This window comes from Ascaphus truei, chromosome 1 (assembly GCF_040206685.1).
Source record: "Ascaphus truei isolate aAscTru1 chromosome 1, aAscTru1.hap1, whole genome shotgun sequence".
Taxonomy (NCBI): domain Eukaryota; kingdom Metazoa; phylum Chordata; class Amphibia; order Anura; family Ascaphidae; genus Ascaphus; species Ascaphus truei.
This window is the reverse complement of record NC_134483.1, coordinates 497,661,324-497,680,938: the sequence shown is the minus strand read 5'-3', so window position 1 is coordinate 497,680,938 and position 19,615 is coordinate 497,661,324.

The following is a 19,615-nucleotide window of genomic DNA, read 5'->3' as shown; positions in this document are numbered from 1 at the left end:
CCGCTGTGCCCGCGCCAGTGTGGAGGATCAGCAGACCTGCTACATATGCTGTGGTCTTGCCCGCGGATCTCCTCATTCTGGGAGACAATTAGACTTTGGATACAGAGACTGTTTGATCTCACTATTCCCCCAGATCCGTGGCTGTTTCTCTTGAACAGACCACTAGCGGGTCTCTCTAAAGCTCATAATAAACTTATTGCTCACTTTGCACTCGCAACGCGGTGTGAGATCGCAGCACTATGGAAAAGCTCAGACATACCAACCATCCCAAAAATTCGGAATCGTATTTGGTTTATCTGCCAGATGGAAAAGTTAACGAGTCTGGTTAACGACACTGGCGACAATTATCTAAAAGTCTGGATGCCTTGGTTGGCACAGACAGACATCCCGGGGTTAGAAAGGGCATCAATCTGGCTATGATAGTTTCCAAGTCCGTTCTCCTTGAGAGAGATGTGCTACACCCTTGCTCGGCATAAGATGATTACATTTCAAACAGGTAACATACCTAGAAAGGCAGCGTAACAACTCTGAGACACACTCACGATCACTAGCATCCATCCCAACCCCCTCTTCCCCCCCCTCCCCCCCTCTTCCTCCCCCTCCCCCCCTCTTCCTCTTGGATCAATGTTTGTCTACCGGTTTGTCCGTCCGTATGATTGATTGTTTGTCGGTCTTCACGTTTGTCTGTCTACCCACGTAGTTGTCTACCTGTTTATGTATACGTCGTCTGGATGAGTCGTGTGTCAGCTGAATAGACGGCAGGGCGGTTAATGATTCGGTGAATGAGCTTTTACACCTAGCCCCTCCCAAATAGAAGGGGGGTTTGACACCATAATATGAACCCCGGAAAGCGAGCCGTGTCTCGATACCCCTTCAGGCCCACCAGTCTGACCACAGATTAAAGTTCTATTCCATTGATATTAGTAACATTATACTTCCAGATACACTGAGAATCACCATGATATAATGTATTTTGTAATGTATTGTATTGTATAATATTATAAAATTATAAACTAATAAAATTTAAGTTACAAAAAAAAAAATAGTAAATTTGTTTTGAACATTTTGATTGCCTAAGCCGAAAGTAAAGTTTCGATTCCTGTGAAAATAGGGTATCTTAGATAAAGAATTCCAGCCAATTATTGTAACAAATTTCTTTTGGGAGAAAACCTAGGCGTATAACTGTTAGGTTGTATTATAACCTTGGAACAAACCGCGAAGATAACATGTAACTATTCACACATTCAGCAGACATCCGTATGTGTTCAACTTAGACACTGTACACTTGAAGAGAGAAGAAATGGCAGAAGCTTCCACATTGCACAGCCATCCACGTAAATCATACAAATTTATGTTTTATGAAGCAATCGAGTCAACGGAAGAGAAAAGGGCAACCGTGGGGGAAATCTATGACTTGATCCAAAAGAAATATCAATACTACCAAGAACCTGACAAACAAACACATTTTAAAACTTCTGTACGATTCACTTTATCCGCAAATGAATGTTTTGAGCGTGTCCATGATCGGCAAGATCAACGATATGGATGCTGGCATGTAGCGCCATCATTTAAACTTACCATGGAACATATCTTCTGTTAAATAGCATATTTTTGCCTAATACCAGTTACATTGAAGCCGCACAGACTGTCGCGTCTGCTGATATACCTGCACCCTCCATTCATCAAGACCAGATGCAAGATGGACATAACTACTATGATATGTATCCAAACTTATATGGACAATACCAATGTGGATGTGAAAACAACCAACAACTGTACGTACTTCCGGACGTCTTGTTTGAAGAAGCCACTGCAGATCCATATGACGGCCTCATGGAGATGTGTGTGATTCAGGATTCAACGGTTGCCTCAACCATTGATGATACTGTTGTGCCTTCCTGGAGCGACTTATTGCAGCCAAATCAGTTTTGACTTCTACAAGAATGGTAAATACAAATTTCATTATGCCTTTACTCAAATTATATATGTGTACATTAATAATATACACCATTTGTTTGCCAAATGAGTTGATACAGCTTAACATTGTAGACAGCCTTACATGTAGCGTGCACAAAGACATTATTTCCTATAACAATATACTACATGACGAACCATTACTACACATTGGTGACGGAGTCCTAAATCATAGATTATTATCGCTTTTAAAGTTTCATTTCAACATGTTACACTAACTGTAACACACACACACACCTCATTGTTTAGCATTCAACATATAAAAACAAAGTGTCGCCCACATATGACGTGGGGACGTGGTCATGGCCCAAGGCGTCCTTAAAAAGGTTACCGATGCAATCCACACCCCCAACTGACGTGCACGCGTGAAACCGTATTGGGTGTGCCGTAGCTTATTGTTATGGTCAGTGCAGTGTGTCATGCGCGCGTCGGTGGGCGGTGCGTGCACAGCGCTGGAGTCCAATTTGAATTCAGTGGGAGGGGTGTTTGCGTGCATTTCACAGTGCCTTCACATGACGTCACACATATTTTGTTCGCTCATTGACTGATCGTCCGTTTTGGCCGTGGGCACACGTCTGTTGAAAAAGTTTAGATATGTACGTGTGTAGAAGTGAATTTGTTTCACTTCATATCATAACTTTCAGCCATGATATGCATACTGCTAGCAGCACCATGAAGGGACATGTATTGAACGCACAGCGTACACATAGTTTTGCGCATGCGCTAAGACTTAGTCCACACATTCATGACGTGCGCGCGCAACAGACGTTGTGCGCGCACATTATTATGTATACAGGCACCGGAAAAAACATATCAGTAGTAATGCCAGCAACGCCATTCGAAAAATGAGATAGTTCTGTATCTGTAGTTTTATCCTTGCAGTTTAAACATATACGTAACTTATGCGTGAATATGCACAATCATATAGAGATGTGTAAGCGTTGTCTTACTGAAACATAGATAAATGTTGCATCTTTGAACATCATGTGTTTGCTGTATTTCACAGATGTCGAGGATGAATTCATGGGACTAATGTATGATTTCAGATGGGCCAATCGTTATTTTAGATGATTGTGACGACTAGCGAACAACTATTATAATAAATATGTAACAATGCTTTCAATGATTGGTGCGCAGATTAACAATCACTACATAATGTTATCCTATTGTGCAAATATTTACTATGCACTTAATTATCATAATGATGCTGCTAAGCACTGAAGTTAGAACTTATATTGATCTTTTTTAATTTTCTACTAACATTATATGTATTGCCATGTGATATATGCAACCAACATTATCACTCAGCAAACACATTAATCTACTATATATTATAATCTCACGTGTGACTTGTCAAAGAATGTAAATGCTACATAACAACTCGTAGACATTGTATCTGAACGTACACAATAACAATAGTGAGATGATCGACACTTTTTAGTAGTGTGAATGTTATATTATCACCTAAGTTGTAGTGGTAACCTAACATGCATGAGCTAATGAATGTTAGGTACAGATCATGAAACCATGAACATTTGTGTGTACATTTAATTCACACGAGTAACTATAGTTTAGTGTTATTAGTAAACGCTCAACACAAACATAGCTAAGTGACGGCGAGGATAAAAGCAACATTATGATGTTGGTTTATATTATTTCTGGTAGAAATACATGACTCACAAAAAAACTAAAACACACACACACTATGTTGCTGAAATGTGTGCGTATGCAAATGTCTACTTCATTTATGATCATATGTTGACAGTACTTATAAAGGATCATAATCATTATGAATAACTAACATGAATAAAATAAAAAATGTATTAACTACATTGTCATTGTGTTGAATGATGTAGGAAAAGTTGAGAATCCAAAGAGCTATACTTTGGAATGGTGTTAAAATTGTGAGAAATGTTAGATGAACGTTAAATCAACACACATCTTTCACTTATACATACTGTACACATGTGACAATGTACAGTAGTAATCAACATGAAGATGAAGTGAGAGAAGAAATAATCACATACATTGTAATGTTAATGATGTTTAACACATTTGTGTTTTCTCATACAAACATACATTGAGTGTTAACATTGCTCATGTGCATGAATGGATGTTGTTACGTAGGCAAAAATACATGTTATGTAATGTACGTAATGATTTGAAAACACAGTGCACAATAACCACCAAGTGTAGATAAACGCACGTACTGCACCGACACACTTTATTCGAGCAAATACCCAGTATGTACCTGGCAGATACCTGGAATGCGCCACTCCTCACCTCTGACAAGCCCCGTTGCGTTTGCCTTCCCAGCCTGGGTTCATGCCTGGCTGACGGGCGGCTGATCTGTTAAATGATAATGATTAGGATTTAATAGGCTGCAATGCTTCGCGTGTCTACCAGATGGCATAAATTCATGAATTGTAATGCAGTATATATATATATACTGTGCAGTATTGCAGCCAGCGGGAATAAAATGCTTCAATCCCTGCCTGGAAAATAACCCAATGCACTCGGGCAAAAAACAGTCACAAACCTCAATACACCCGGGTATACCCGAATTCGTGGGACTAGCCGAGCTCGAATAAAGTGTGTCGCCAGTGTACACAATACAAAAACGACATATTTCAATTGTCACATCTTTTTCATTACGTTCTCTTTATACATCCTGTAACTATACCTGTATCGAGGTTTGCACATCTTATGACAGATGTGAATTAAAATACATACCATGAGCAGTCCTTGGAGTGATATACCTTGAAAAAGAAAACATGAATGAATATAAATCATTGTCATGACATGTTCATTAAGGTAAGCAACAGACAGAAGTGACAATTTTGTATGTGATATGAAACAAAATCTAGAATACGTCAAATATGATCTTAAATACACAATAGTCTACACATCATTGTGACACACATGTCACACTCCAAAAGAGAAATTGTATGTAACCATACTGCACTAGCTATTGGCTATCGACATAGTAGGTTTATTGTGTATGCATAACCAAAAAGAGCATGTACAGAAAATATAGATTTAGTACACATTATTTCCTCACGTACACACAACACCTTTTAGTGGTAAGAAGTATAATACAACCTGTTGATGAATGACATACCGGTGCCACATGCAATTGTCCACACAGCAGAGAAGAGAAAGGTGTGAGAACCATATTCATCTGTTTCCTAAGTGAATGGTATTTGGACACATGTATTTATCATTACAATGAATGAATACATCTATGTAGTACTATGAACATATATGTATTTGCTTACATGAAAAATATGTGTTTATGACATTCAGACGTGTCTCCAAACCACTGGCTGTTTGCTCAATGTCAGCTGGTAAATTGACGGGATGCTCCTCCTCCAAGCCCTGACGTATGTCGGTTTCTAAATTATTGCGGAGTGCCAGATTGTGCAAAATGCAACATGCAATTATAATATCTGACACTTTAGCAGGCTTATATTGAAGTGCCCCACCAGTTTTATCTAAACACCTAAATCATGTCTTCAGAAGCCCAAATGTTCTCTCTATGACGGATCGTGTAGATATATGTGCCACGTTATACCTCTCCTCTGCTTCACATTGAGGGTTTCCCACCGGGGTCAACAGCCATGGCCTAATTCCGTATCCTGAGTCACCTATAATACATCGGGCACAAATATGATACAATTTGTGTTAACATTATTACATTTAACAGTTCATATAAAAACTAGGGTGGTTTCTTAACACATCATAATATGTACTCACCCACCAGCCAACCAGGTCCAAAATAGCCTTCTTCGAAAGCATGGAAGACTGATGAGTTTCTCAGGATAGAGGAATCGTGACTGGAACCAGGGAATTTGGCTACCACATGCATAATCTTCATCGTGGCATTACATACCACCTGTACATTCAGGGAATGGTAGTGCTTACGATTGCGGTAAGCATGCTCACTCTGACTAGGTGGGATCAAAGCAACATGGGTGCAATCTATTGCACCCATCACACATGGTATCCCGGCTATGGTATAAAAGCCATTCCTGACTTCCAGCCACTCTGTGTGCTCTGTAGGAAAATGAATATAATTCCTAGCGCGTCTATTCAGTGCACATAGAAACTGGGTAAAGGCCTGCGAGAATGTAGATTGCGAGACCCCGCCCACTATGCCCACAGTTGTCTGGAATGACGCAGAAGCAAGATAATGTAATGAGCACAGCATTTTAACAAGCCCAGGGACTGCACGACCTCTGGCTATCACAAAATCTAAATCCCCCCGTATCTCTTCATAAAGAGCTAAGATTGCTGCTGAACTCAAACGATAGCGATTTATAATCTCCTCCTCACTCATCCCATCTAACATGGTTCTCTCCCTGTACAAACGATGACGAGGCACAACTTCTCTCCTCTCTCCTCTCATCTCTTGGCCCTCTCCCTCTCCTCTCCGTGTCCCTGTCTCTGTCCCTGTCTCTGTCCCTTCCTTGGCCTGTGACATCCTGACCCTCAGCTAGCCTCTCCTCCAATAGAATCTTCCTCCGTCTCATAAACATTCGCATCATTTTCAGGTCTGTAGCTGTCAATGCGCAGGTAATTAGCCTCCTTTAAATACCTATGTGATGATGTCAGGTGACTTGATGAAGTGCAGGGAAAAGGGAGACCAAAAAGCGCACCAGCACAAACGGAGCAGGAAGAAACCAGAACAAAAAAATGATTAAAAGGGCACTTTAATGTGGCAAAAGACCCATCCAATGCATTTCGAACGTCGCAGCGTTCTTTTTCAAGGATCCTTGAAAAAGAACGCTGCGACGTTCGAAATGCATTGGATGGGTCTTTTGCCACATTAAAGTGCCCTTTTAATCATTTTTTTGTTCTGGTTTCTTCCTGCTCCGTTTGTGCTGGTGCGCTTTTTGGTCTCCCTTTTCCCTGTATTGCATTGAGTAGCTGCACAGCTTGCCTGCCTGCCCTACCAGGATGTGAGTATTTGCATATTTTTCAGGGGAACCTGCCAATGAGACATATGGTGAGTGGGTTGCACCACACACCACCTGTCTTCAGGAGGATAGTACCCATTATATGACACAATAGGTACTATATCAATTGTTAGTACCCTGGTACAGTGGTCTGGCTTATTATCATTTTGAGATATACCTGCATTTGAGCGCTTCAGCTATTTTCCATATTCCGACTTGATGAAGTGCAAGGTGTTACATTAACATATCCAAGTAGTTAACTCCAAATAGGTATCCAGTAAGAATTAAAAGGATTATTTATGTGTGTTCACCAGGCAATCATGATATTTGACAATGATGTAACGTTAAGCTTTGTACAACAATTTATTTGCAAGTATTTATCGAATGTGTAATGCATGTACCACTTCTGAACGCAACACTCTGTCATCTCATTAGGATACAACCATGACATTGACGTTGACAAACTATGTTGCTACATGTCTAATTTGGCATGTTACTGTCACATGTTCACATGAACTAATTGTAATGTCCATATGCATAATTTAATGCCATCAGGATAGTTGCTATTGATTATGTTTGAATCGTGTAAAATTGAGTAACTATTATAGATCTGTGTATAACTTAGCATGAAGTGATTATAATGCATCGTGTACAATGTAAACATGCAATGTTATTGAGTGTCCAATTGTGGACGTCATCAAAAGAGGGAGGTTACAAAGTATATGTAAACATGAAAACAAACAGCTACATTGACATTTGATCATGCGTTACACATTCAAAGCATTCTCTAATGTATACCAACATTACTATACGCTGGATCTGTTAGATGTGTGAAATGTGTTACATCATATAATAATTTGAAGCACACTTAAGTAACATGTTTCATATAATGTGACCTGTTCCTTTAAGAGTTTACTATAGGAGTTTCCCTTGACACATCATAACATTAAGAGTAATGTGACACGCAAATCATCATAACATATAAAAGTACAATGTTGTGCCAATAATAAACGTAAGCAGTGACACGATAAAGTGAATGACATCGACACTGTAATGCCAAGCACATTTGTATTATGAGCAATAGAACGTAAACAGTCCTATAAAGTTATAAGTCCCAGCTCCATTGACTCCATTGATGTAGAGATGAGCTATTTTTTCTAAGTGCCGATCCTTCTCCCCTCCAACTTGCCAACTTTAGTTGGCGGGACAAATTGCCGAAGATATGTCCATTTTTGAGTGCTGATCAGCACCGATAAGCTGATCGGGGCTACTAGAATACAGCCGATTTCAAAAAGTGCCGATAAGTGGCTTATCGGCAGCTGCATACAATAAATTTTTATCGGGATGAAAAAATGCTGATTTTGACCACTTATCGGCGCTTACTGAATCTCAAATCCAATTTTGGCGGGAAAATGCCGATAAAAGCCTTATCGGCGCTTTCTGCATGAGGCCCAATGAAATAGATATATAGATACAATAAAATGATAACATTAATAAGGCTAAACAATATGTCTATAAATATTAAACATGAAATCACTAACAAAAATACCGTGGATTTGGTGAATTAATAGACATCACCTAAAACATAAATGGGGAAACAGAGGACACACATAGAACAAAAACAACATGAAAAAACAGTGGTGTAAGGAATCGGGGAACACGTCCTTTGCGATGTGTTTCCTTCTTACCTGGCTCCACGCTGTCACCCACGCTGGTACCGGCGTTTGCACGCACTCCCACTCTGGTTTCAGAGCGCGCACACGCGTAGTTCTAATGCCAGCGCCATGGAGTTTGGCTCCACCCCTAGATGCGCCACGCTCCTCCCGCATGCGGTGCGCTCGCGTAACTCCGCGCACCGCCCCCAGCTACATGGCAAGTGATCGTCATGCCCCTTGTCACCTGCACCTATCGTGGCTCCCACTGGGCCGCGCCTCCTCTCCGCCCCCTGCCTGATTGGATCCCTGGCTGTACTTATACCCTGCATTAGCTCTCAGTCATTGCTGAGCATAACCAATCATAGTCTTGGGCTGAATACTTGTTGTGCCTTGCCTTGTCCTTGCCTTGTCTTGTCTTGCAGTTTTGTCTCCATGTGTACCGTCCCGGCTTGTAAGTGAACCCCCTCTGGATATCGACCTCGGCTTGACCTTTACTATGAACATTTCCCCAACCCTTAAACACGGCTCCACCGACTTCGACTACTCTAACTTCTACAATCCCGGACCATGGCTTAATGGACTTCTACTACGCTGCTCTCTATAACCCAAGACCCCGGCAAGTATACGGATTAACCCTCTCTCTCCAACCCAGACCCGGCTACTCTGACAATCCACCTTCCAGGCACGCCTCCGTTGCTGTGGGTGTGTGGCTCTAAACATTCCCACCTCAGTACCAGGGTATTGTCTTGTTTATGGGTTCGCGCAAGCGTTACAAGGGGACAAAGAAACACAAGAAAAGTGGGAAAGGGAGGTAAGAAACACACGGAAAAACAAACACCAAGACCAAAAAAAGGGGCCAATTTGGATTTAAAAAAATGAAAAACTAAAATTAAAGAAAATAATAAAAAAACGCTGGAAGCTCCACAGGAGCACATCAAACCCTCCACGCAATCTGTAAAACAAAAAAGGAGAGCGCAGGCCCAATAGCATGAGTCCGTAAATTGTAACAATTTATTGGCTCAAAAAAACTCCAAACTACTCACAAGTGTAGCTGAATAAAAAGCATTTGGTACACATAGGCCCATTCCTTGGGTGCCAGGTAGGGACTGATATCAGGAACACTACTTCCTAGTATGGCCGGTGAAGCGCATCTACTTCCGGTCGTGCCGTGAGCACACAAAGCTCTTTTTCCAGAACTGATTACAGTAATGTAGTTCTTCAGCTCCCTGGTTCCTCCATGCCAAATGTTAATAAAAGTCCCACAGACACGTGCAAAAACGCCCTGCGCTTTTCGATGGTAACGTTCTGACTTAATCAGGGGATGAAGCTTAACAAAAGGTGAGATATTCCTCTTCAGTGTAGTTACAGTATTGAAGCTGCTTCACAGCTATTGCAGCTAAGCTGTAAAGTGGTAAGCATAGATGTTTAGGGGAAACTTAATGCATCAGGTTTATTATAATGTATTATTTCAAGTTATGTTAAACAGTATAACATTTTTATAATCCCTTTTTTTCTGTTTTTAGTTTGCTTAACAAAAGTTGAGACACTCAGCTTTAGTGTCGTTTATTGCAGCCCACTTCACAGCTAATGTAGCAAAAGGGAAACATCACTAATATAAAAGTGTCTAAATACTGTATATGGCTACAGGGGTTGTGTCTATGCTTTGTCTATGCACAAGCATATCTAGAGAGGAAGGGGAGGTGTGAGTTTCTCTACACATGAGGGAAAGGCAGAGAATAAGTGAGAAGAGGCCTTGGCAACTGGTATTTCATGAAGGGAAGAGTTTTCCACATGGTAGAAGTAAAGTTGGGAGGAGATGGGGCTATTCTATGCATCTATCCAGTCGATAGTGTGGCCATATCCCACAACACTAATGTGAACACTGACTGAATACTGCCATATTATGGAAGAAACTAGTCACTTTACATTTGCAATATTTTGTGGTTACAATGTTTTTTTTTCTGTGAAACATCCACCTACAGTTGCATAACAGTAAACTTATGTATACAGTATATCTCTATGCACCTACTACGATAAAAAAATATAAAAAAAAAAATGGAAACCCTGTGTTACAGAGTCACTGTGCATTGCATTTGCAATTTAAATTTAAAATGTAAAAAACCCACCTAGTCACTATACTGCACTTGCAGATTTAAATGCTACAGGGGTTGTGTCTAAACTACAGATATGTGCCTGGCCACTACGATTAGAATATAAGAAAAAAATCTCAACAATATTAAAATGTTCAAAATTATAATAGTTTTTAGATTTCCATCGACATCTTCTGGCTGTCAATTTGACAGCTTGAATTCTGTATAATAATTGTGAAATAATTTACTGTACCCTTTTAATAAACAAGAAATAATGAAATGCTTAAAATACAGTGTTGCGCATGCATGGTCTATGGAATGCATACAGTATGTTGGTCTTTTAATGTAGACTCATGCATGGTCTTTGGAACGCATATGTGGGTCTTTTAATGTAGACTCACGTGTGACATGCGGGTCATTTGGGAATGAGAGTTCTACTATACAGGTTGTACAGTACATTATGTAAACTTGTGTAAATTTATATTTATATTACACACCTTGAAAATTTGGAGTGTGGAGTGACCCATTATTGATGCAAGGGGTGTGCAGTATGTAGATTTTTGAGTCGATCATGTTCATCACATTTTTGGTGTTGGTTGGTCCTTACTGGTAATGGTATTGGGTAAGATATCCAGGTGTAGACATATACTCAGGTTAGAGCAGGCACTCGGGTGGTGGCAGGTAGTTTGGATATAGGTTAATCTAATTTTCTGAGTTGGTTGGTCCATACTAGTAATGGTACTGGGGCAGGCACTCAGATTGGAGCTCGGTACTCGGGTGACAGAAGATTGGAGAGACTGGTAAAGGAAGGTCTATTATTCAATCTCTTGGTCACGACCAATCCATTTTTTCTTCAAAAGTTGCCATGATCGAACATACCCACCCAAGATACGTTCAGTATCCAGCACCCGCCCCTCTTTCCAGGACAGAGAGTTTCTCTAATAAAGCAATCATTCATGCTTAAGTTGTGTCTACAGTAATAGAATTCCTCCCCCCTTCTTGATTTGGTACTTGTTTGTAGAATTTGTACTTGTCAACTATATACTTTTTGATAACCGATTGATTTGTACTCTTATTTGTCCCGACTTTTATTGCACAATATATCATATAGGCATAACTGCAAGCAAGTCTTGTGTGGCAAGGAGTATGCGCTTTGTAAGCGCCCATGTCATGCACAGCACAGTACAAAGTTATACAAACAAAAAAAGGGCCCAAAAAAGAAATACAAAGATTTAATTTAATCACAAAATAATATATATACTGTATATTAAACCATAAAAACATATATAACTTCCACATAAAAGAACGAGATCATAATACTATAGATCTACAGGTCAGAGCCCCTACTCCAGATAGGGTATAAAAACCCACCACTAAACAATGCCTCAGAATGATTTTAAAGCAAAAAGTCCAGCAGCCAAGATGAAAAAATAGCTACCAGTCATAGCTTAGTTAGTTGGCGTCCTCATGGAGTTGCTCCGCTAACAGCTTCCGGCTTCCATCGTCACGTGTCTCCCGACGCTGCTATGACCTCACCGGTCACTGAGCGGTGCGAAGGCTCAGATTTGTTCAGAACACTGCAGCTTGAATGCTGAGAGGTGTTTCTCACTTTGAGCATATTACTTCCATCCTGCGTGATCTGCACTACCTTTCAGTGATCTTCCTTGTTCGGTTCATGCTGGCCATTATGGCCTTTAACACCTTGCAAGGCCAAGGGACTGCCAATATGCAGTCTCCTTGATGCCTCATAGTGATACTGGATATGATCTTAGGTCGTCAGGGGGGGCCACCCTCTCTGTGCCAAGGGTATGGCACCTTATGTTGGGTGGGCAAGCCCTCTTGTAGGCAGTTTTAGATATCTGAAACTTGCAACCACCAAAGCTCAGGTGTATATGAACTTTTCTACTCCTTCGGACATGGTGTAACACTTATTTCTTCATTCTGACTTTTCCAAACAAAATAAGTGCATATAATTTTAAATTTTAGTTTGTTCTTAAACTGACTGTAAAGTATTGCAGTGCCCCCCCCAAGTGGAGGTGTGTTTTTACTTAAAAAAGGAATGATGATAATGAGGAGAATGAGGATGATGTATACTGTAGATTGATTAACTACATCAGCCAGGAAGCATTCTGCAACTGTTCAACAAAGCTAAACTGCTTGTTAAAACAGTGCTTACAGAAAAGTTTGTATAACAATAGTTAATGAGTATACCATGTTCATAGTCTGTCTTATTCATTGCACTTTAAACATCTTGGGGTAAAGTAAATGAGAAACAAGTAATCAATTAAATCTTTACCATTTCTATGGGATTTACTGATTACTTTTCATCATTCTTTAAGGGAGAAATGTAGTTTGTAACAACAAACAGAACAGCGCATCCAGAAAACCTTTATGCTGTATCTCTTTAGAACATATTGAGACACTGGTGCAATGAATATAAATGGCATTGCACAATAATAAAGTAGAATAATGTATCAATCCATTGTTAGTGAGTCTCTGTATTCAGACATGCCTATAGACAGTGATACTCCAAATATATTGATTATCAAATCATGTAGGTAGTCTATGGGGGACTAACTAAATGCAATGAAAGCACTTCTAACACATGATGGCATTGTCTCCATTAGAATACATATGGTTGATGAAAATAGAGTACTCACAGGATCTGCTTCAATGGTGGAGCGTTCGGCGAGCTCCTGCCGGTGTCCGGTACAAAGTTGAAGAGTAAAAGTTGGCGGTTCACAGTTGAAAATGAACACTCCGAGGGCTGGTAAGTACATTCTATAAAAAATTTATTAGCACATGTAGCACAAGAATAAAAACACACTTATGCATTTCACGCCCGTGGAGTCACTCTTTGATAAAGCGCCCACGGGCGCGAAACGTGTAAGAGTGTTTTTATTCTTGTGCTATATGTGCCAATATTTTTTTTATAGAACTTACTTACCAGCCCTCGGAGTGTTCCTTTTCGACAGTGAACCGCCAACTTTTACTCTTAATTATTCTTTAAGACTAAATTCTGTCATCTGAAAGCAAGGAAAATGTTAAACAAGCTAGAAGAGTTAATAAACTAAATCTTTTACCATAATGCAAAATACAGTAGCACTTTTATTGTGCACATTTTAATTCTATTAAACCCAATTTCAAGGCTAGAATTGTCTAATTGCTGATTAGAAACCAATTATTTTCCATGTACAGCATACTCAGTTAGGATCCTAAGGCATTGTTTACAACAATATGAAGTCATTTGTTTTTCTCTGATACATCTTTAGACAATCTGCCGACATACTGAATAACCAGGACCACTGAAAACTTACAAACTAATAAAATAAATTGGAATTGATGATGTCCATTCATATCAATTGTTTACATCATACAAAATCAAAGAATTCCCTGGCACTTACCATTTTGGGACTTCACTAAGTGAAAATTCCTCCTAGGAAATTATTCTGTATAACAAAGAAAATGAGCGCAAAACTTCCCACATACAATACTCTTAAATGGAGAAAGCAGTACTGAAAAATCACTGTGTTTATAATGAAACAAATAGTGCTTTAAAATACATAATAAGTGCTGTGACTCATTTGGTGAAAAATATACAAAAATTAATTGAAAAAAATATTTATATGTACAGTATGTCAACCTACAGAAAAGAAGCTGCATTTTGAAAAGCTGTTTCCCAACATCTATTAAGGCAAGACAGCAATGGATCGAAAGGACAAACCCTCTTAGGGTTCATAGAAGGCAGAAAAAAATTGCGTAGTGCAAAATTGCTACAAATAAATTAGCCAAGTGCTCAAAAATGCTATAGACTGCCACTCACAGGATTTAATATCAATTCAGAGGTTTCTCAAATGCATGAAGGATTATGGTAGAGTCTTTTCCTTTATGACATTTATGGGTCCAAACTCCCATAGAGAATGTGGAGAAAAGAGATATAGAAAACATAGTGCAAAAATGTTTTATAGAATTAAAATATACACCAGAGCAGTGGAAATGCACTCACATGCTCCAAGAATGTAAAAACATTTAGACCACCAAGGGTCTAAAGGCTTACCGACCAAAGACATCGATCCTGCAGACACCGACTTCTCGACCACGCTTCTGGGTTGATGACATCACGGAGGGGCGGTGCATGGAGAATCACATATTGGCATCAGCTCACAGGAGAGGAGGAAGGATGACTGCCGCTCAAAGTGTTCCACCCTATGTATTTTCCACCCAACCCGGAAGCGCGGTTGCGCGTTGAACAGGAGATGCCGGTGAATCTAGGAGCGATAAAAAATTGCTACCTGCGCCCTCTGATTCCTGAACTCCTCGATTGCCTTCACAGTGCAACCATCTTCTCCAAACTCTATCTAAGAGGATCCTACAATCTGTTTGGAATCAGTAAAGGGGACGAGTGGAAGACTGCTTTCAACACTAGAGATGGGCACTACGAGTATCTCATCATGCCCTTTGGGCTATGTAACACCCCTGCAGTTTTCCAATTTTTGTCAATAGGTCTTCAGAGACATGCTGGGTTCTTGTATCATGTCTATCTCAACAACAGCCTTATTTTTTCTAAGACCTTGAATCAACATCCGCAGGTTGAAAAATATGAATATGAGAATTCAAGTCTTGCTTTCCTTGGATACGTAATATCCGCTCAGGGCTTACACATGGGTCCTGTTAAGGTCTCTGTCATCCAGAATTGGCCACTGCCCAATGGACTTAAGCTTATCCACAATTTCCTTGAATTCACGAACTATTATCAATGTTTTATCCGGTATTTCTCTAAAATAGTTGCACTTATAACAGCCATGACTAAAAAGGGGGCTGAGCATGTTGCTTGGCCTTCGGAAGCACACGCTGCCTTTCTCAAATTAATGATACTATCCTGCATTGCTCCAATTCTAGTTCACCCAGACACTCTCCGTCCGTTCATCCTTGAGGTCGATGCTTTCCATATTGGTGCCAGTGTGGTACTCTCGTAGATAACGGATTTCCAGTCATGCCTGCATTCTTGTATTTTCGTCTCTAAGAAGTTTTCTGTAGCTGAACAAAATTACAATGTCTGGAATTGTGAGCTCTTGTCAGTGAAGATGGCACTAGAAGAATGGAGACATCTGCTCAAGGGAATTTCAGTACCTGTGACTCTACTGACGGATAACCGTAATCTGGAGTACCTTGGGGCGGCCCGTAGGCTGAACACCCGCCAAGCAAGGTGAGCTCGCTTCTTCTCTCGCTTTAACTACATTCTTTCTTTTAGACCGGGATATAAGAATGTTAAAGCTGATGCTCTTTCCAGCCAGTTTTCTTCTGAAGACTCGCAGGACACTGACAATGGTCCCATTATCCCTCCTTCCAAGATTGTAGCCAAAATAATTCATGGACAACATGTCCAAAGCCCAGTCTAAGCACCCCACAGCCTCTCTGTATCTCCTTTTGGATCTTCGTCCTCTCCCCTCTTTATCTACAAGTTCTCCAATGGGGCATCACTCCAAATTTGTGGATCACCCAGGTATCAGGAAGACCACAAGTTTCTTGAGCGGACCATCTGGTGGCCAGCGATCAGGAACGACATCAAGGATTTTGCCTCAGCCTGCTTATTGTGCGCACAAACCAAGGTACCATGGTCTCTACCATGCAAGCTACTTTATCCTCTTCCCATTCCATCCTGTCCGTGGATTTCATTGTGGAGGTTCCCCCCTCTTGGGGCATGACTGTAATCCTGGTCGTGATTGTCCGTTGTCCAATCAGACACAATTTTTCCCTTTGAAAAATCTTCCTTCTGTTCCTAAGCTGGTGGATATTCTGCCTGCATGGCTTACCTACACAGATTGTCTCCAACAGGGCCCCCCCATTCGTTGCGAGATTCTGGAAGGCTTTTTGTCATCTTCTTGGGATATACCTCCATTTTTTTTTCTCTTCCTACCACCTGCAGTCCATTAGCTAGATGGAGAGGACCAATCAAACATTGGAGCAGCTCCTTTGGTGCTATGCCTATTCTGCAACAGGACAATTGGGCAGACCTCCTGCCTCTGGCCTAATTTGCCATCAACTCCCTGTCCCGAGTCCCAAGAGTCTATGTCCCAAGAGTCCCTGTCCCTGTCCCAAGAGTCCCTGTCTCTGTCCCAAGAGTCCTTAAAGTGCTCTCCCTTCTTCGAGGCACTAGAGTACAACTCGACTACCCTTCCCCATAACTCCTTGGCAGTAGGTGTCCCTGCCGCTTATACCAGGGCCGATGATTTGCAGGACCTCTGGAAGGGGGTACAGGTAACTCTTTTCATGATGATGCAAACATAGCAGAAAAGTGCGGATAAAGGCAGAAGGTCTTCGCCTGAATACCAAGTCGGGTATGAGGTCTGGCATAATATTCATCTATGCCAGCCCTCCGTGAAATTGGGACCATGCTTTATCGGTCCTTACAGGATTTCCCGGAAGATTAATGAGGCGGCCTTCCAGCTTGAACATCTCCCATCGCTCAAGATTTTCTTCACCTTCCATGTCTCTTTGTTGAAACATACGGAACCATTTTTCCAGGACCCTACCACTCCCACTCACATTTTCATGGGTGGTCAACCGGAGGCATGGCGTTCAGACTATCATAGACTCCCATATCACTAGAAGGTCCCTTCAGTACCTGGTTGACTTGAAGTGGTACGGTCCTGAAGAAAGGAGTTGGGTCAAGATCTTGGTCAAGATATTCAATCAGGCTTTTCCTGCCCAGCCTGCATCTAGGCATTTGGAGTATGCCCCTAAAAGTTGCAATACTGTGATGATTTCCAGCATGGATGCCTCCTGACCTCACTGCCTGTAGGAACATGGCCACCAAGGCCAGAAGTCAGCCTCTGTTTAACGTGGGATTGCTCACACCTGTCATCTCCCTTTATAAGGCTTCCATTCCAGCTCTCCTTGCCTGTGTAAGGTTCTCCCTACCTTTTCTCCTGCCTCTTGTTGCAGTTTTGCTTGCCACTGACTCCTGCCTGTCTCTGGCCGCCTATACCTGTCTCTAGTGCTCAAAAGTCTCTCACAAGTAAGAAAATAAGGCAGAAGTTCCACTGTGTAATCATACAGTAATCCCTCAGTGTGTAATAGTACTCACAGCTTTGTAATGGGCTGCTGGAGAGGGGGAAGCCTGGTGTGGTAAATCGGGTAGATATTGCACGCCTTACATCAGGGAGTAGACATCGACTGGCACATCTCTCACGGCACTGTTGATGTCGGGTGTGGTATCCACGTCTCCCGCGTTGCTTCTCTCTGCTCGGTAGCAGCTCTCACAACCTGAAGTGATTACCGCCGGGACCCTCATACCTCTCTGCCCAAACCGCGTGACATCATCTCAGTAAAAATGTATGGTGGCCTGTAGCTTCCAAATATAAACAGCATAATGGTTCTTCTGCTCAGCATGCTCCCTGGTGTCTAGACCCAGTATGTGAAGAACTCCCCAACAGGGGACAAACCGGTGCACAGCATAAATAGATGAATGAATAATCAGAAGGATTTATTAAATAAAAAACATGGACAAAAAAGCACTGATACAGTCACTCTAACGCGTTTCACACGCAGGGTGCTTTATCAAAGAGTGAGCATAAATCACTGAGTGATGTTCTTATAGTCCATCTCCCCACCCCCACTGAAGTACCTACCAATCAAAAAGTGATTGTGATATCTAACAGATGTTAAAGGGGATGGGCTGCAAGAAAGTCAATCAGTGAATACACAGAACAAAAAAGAATCATATAAAGAATTAACAAGCCAAATGTAACCCTATCAACATATAGTGAAATAAAACAACAACAAAAAACAGTCTATGCATAGACTACCATGCTTAATATATATATATATTTATAATAAATTAAGAGAAATCTATATAAATATATATAATAACAATATTAAGGTCCAAATTGTAGAACCTGATCAGTACTCGAATTAAATCTATAAACCTAATATCACATATGCATATTGTATAGGAACTAAACTATGGACATCCAATATCCTAAATAAACAAACTTAAACATAAATTTATTTACATAAAAATTAACCCAATGTTGTATATTCGTGTGTCATTCAGGATCATGAACAATTAGTTATATATATAATAAGTAGTATCTTATTTGATTAATATTCAATTTCCAATCATTTAATACAATCCTTGATTATTATTGAAATTCACGATACAATTGGTGTATCCCATCTGTACCACTCCTATATATGTACCATAACCAGTTTGTAATCAAATATACTATCAATAAGATCTAGGATGGATGACTAATATTTGACTGTAGTATATCTAAATATCTAATTGGTTGTTGAATATGTGACTAAACCATGAAAGGATATCAAACTAACTCAGATATATGATAAATATATCACATATGTGGTAAATATTCATATATAGCATTGTGTCAAAGTTGAACCCTTATGGAATCTTAGTGAAATTCACACATCAGAGAGGATCTATTCAATTCAAAAAATGTTTGAGTTCCCAATCTATATTAATTCATTTGGGGTATAAAGTGTCTAAAATGAATATCCAATACATCTCCCTACGATTGAGATAATTGAGTCTATCACCTCCTCTGGTGTGTGGAGCCACATGTTCCACTCCTGTAAAACGAAAATTCTTAATTCCACCTTTCTCACAACTTGTAAAATGTCTAGAGACAGGATGAGATATATCTTGTTTCTTAATAAGTCGTACATGTTCTGAGATCCTTGTTTTAAAAGGTCTTATTGTACGACCTATATAGCGTTTGCTACATCCACATGAAAGGGCGTATATGACAAAGCTTGTGTGGCAATTGATGAAAGATTGTATCCTGTAACCTTCTTTTGATTGTGTATTCCTTATTCTCTTTAAAGGTTTAGCATATCTACAGAGGTTACAATAACCACAGGAGAAAAAGCCCTTTGGAATGCATCAAATATTTTGATATTCATCACTAGAACAGAA